General features: G+C 43.2%; 1 long non-coding RNA gene across 1 annotated transcript; it reads right to left on the bottom strand.

Annotated features, from left to right (window-relative positions):
- On the bottom strand, positions 1 to 1,936 carry LOC109484819. The gene is made up of 4 exons (XR_002141090.1): positions 1,784 to 1,936; positions 849 to 941; positions 279 to 527; positions 1 to 58 (listed from the first exon to the last, which is right to left on the bottom strand). It is a non-coding gene; the product is annotated as an uncharacterized LOC109484819 (long non-coding RNA).
- Between the last annotated feature and the right edge of the window lie 7 nt (positions 1,937 to 1,943).

Here is a 1,943-nt window from a genome sequence, read left to right as displayed (position 1 = left end):
GCCTTTTCTTTAGCAGCTTCAACATCCACCTTTAGGAGACGCCCTGAGGACACCTCGTCTATGTAACAACAGCAAAATATCAGGGGCAAGAAATTACGATGGTATTCATGGAACATCAAATACATGTATGTTTGTTGGTAAATAGTAACTAAATAAAATTCAAGCAGTAAGAACTAGCTGAGCAAATAAAAACTAACGTAATTGGAGAATTTTGATATTTTTTGCTTTACTGCGCCTAAACATTGTATCATGCACTTGTAATCATGAAGAAAGATCACCTGCAACCTCGTACATCCCAGCATCCTTCAGAGCCTGCACCAGCTGGTCCAGAGTGACGTCACCAGCGTTACGGTTCTTCCAGTCCATCATCAGCTGGCGGGGACGTTCCCAGAAGGTCAGTCTGGCGCTCAGGTCCCGGATGTAGTCAGTGTTGAAGCCGAGAGATAAAGCCAGACGTTCCCATTGTTCAAACTCGGCCCAGGTGGAGCCGAGATGGTCAGCAACATCATTCAACTGCCTGTCTAATTCTGCAAATTATATGTGACAAGTTAGGGGAGATGAAATCCAGGACAGAAACTAACGGAACTGGGTTGATTCTCTTGCAGGTGCTGTGGTAGGTTGGAAGGTTAGAATTGTTCACAAACTAACCAATGGCAGTTTTTTCGCATATGTTAGTGCTAAAAATAAAGTGATGAACATAAAATGTATGTAAGGCCCGATAAAGTCCGGGAGGTGCCAGAGGTTTTCATTTGGCACCTCCCGGATGTTCGACGCAGGCTAGAAAACAGGCAATGAGACACGTCTAGACACCTTACAAAATGTCTGTAATGTATAAGAAAAAATTCCACCTGTTGCCGCTGTTTCGGTCCTGATTCCACTGGGCCCTGCCCCTACATCGGGCTGCCAACGATCCAATCCTTTCCTCCCTGGTTCTGAAGCTGCTGTAAACATAAAAAACAAGAATTTGGAGATCTCATACCTCCATGAATTATATGAGTTTTTGTAAATGTTTTTACACAGTACACTGCAGTACCCAACAAAATAACACAGGTTTTTGTTTTCAAACACTTTTCTGCTAACACAGTAGCACCTTTGGCCTGAAATAGGTCAGGCTGTAATAGGTCTGGTCAACTCAGGGGTCAACTGTACATGTAGCTTATTCCAAGGGGGGAACCTCATTAATTAAACTGAGCTGCGTTAGAGGAACTCTCTGTCAGCTGGTGTTTTGTTGCATAATCCGCACATCTGTTTCCCTGCCTTGCAAAAAGATACAAAAACCGGAAGTTCTTCTGCAGTACTAAGGTCAGCCACCAGGAGGCCCATATTTGACATTGACCTTTGGCTTCCTAAGGCCTACCAGTATACCAAATATCATCCCAATCCATAAAGACGTTCTGAAGTTATGCTGATGCTGATAGGAAGAGTACTGGGTCAAAATAGCAGTCGGCGTGCCGGAGGTAGCTCTTTTCAAGAGTAAAGAAAGATCCCGGACCTTTCACCCTAGTGTTCTCACGTATACCTGTGCACGTATACGTTACATGTATCAAGAAACATCGATATAAACATTATCAACATAAACATTATCAAAAACAGGTGTGTCGCTTTCTTGTTTTGGGTCATCTTCTTCCGTTCAGTATAAACTTGTTCTGGGGCCCGGCGCTGAATATTTATAAACGTGTATAATTCTATTGACTATAGCAAGGAGGTTACGCTTCCTTCATATCATCATAGGGCACACTAATTTTCTTCTATCATACTCTAATTAGATTCTGATTAGACTTACCCTCGGGTTTTGCCGCCTTTTCTTTAACAGCTTCAACATTGGGTTGTAGAAAAAGACGCCCGGACAGCACTTCGTCTATGCAGCAAAAACCAAGGTATTCGTGGAACACCAAAATGAGTCAGCCTCCTTTTCAGGCGTTCCCGGATCGGTCGTTTTTTTT

The sequence above is a fragment of the Branchiostoma belcheri genome, unplaced genomic scaffold, assembly GCF_001625305.1.
Source record: "Branchiostoma belcheri isolate BF01 breed outbred unplaced genomic scaffold, Haploidv18h27 scaffold70, whole genome shotgun sequence".
NCBI classification, from domain to species: Eukaryota; Metazoa; Chordata; class Leptocardii; order Amphioxiformes; family Branchiostomatidae; genus Branchiostoma; species Branchiostoma belcheri.
This window is presented reverse-complemented; position numbering and strand designations above follow the sequence as displayed.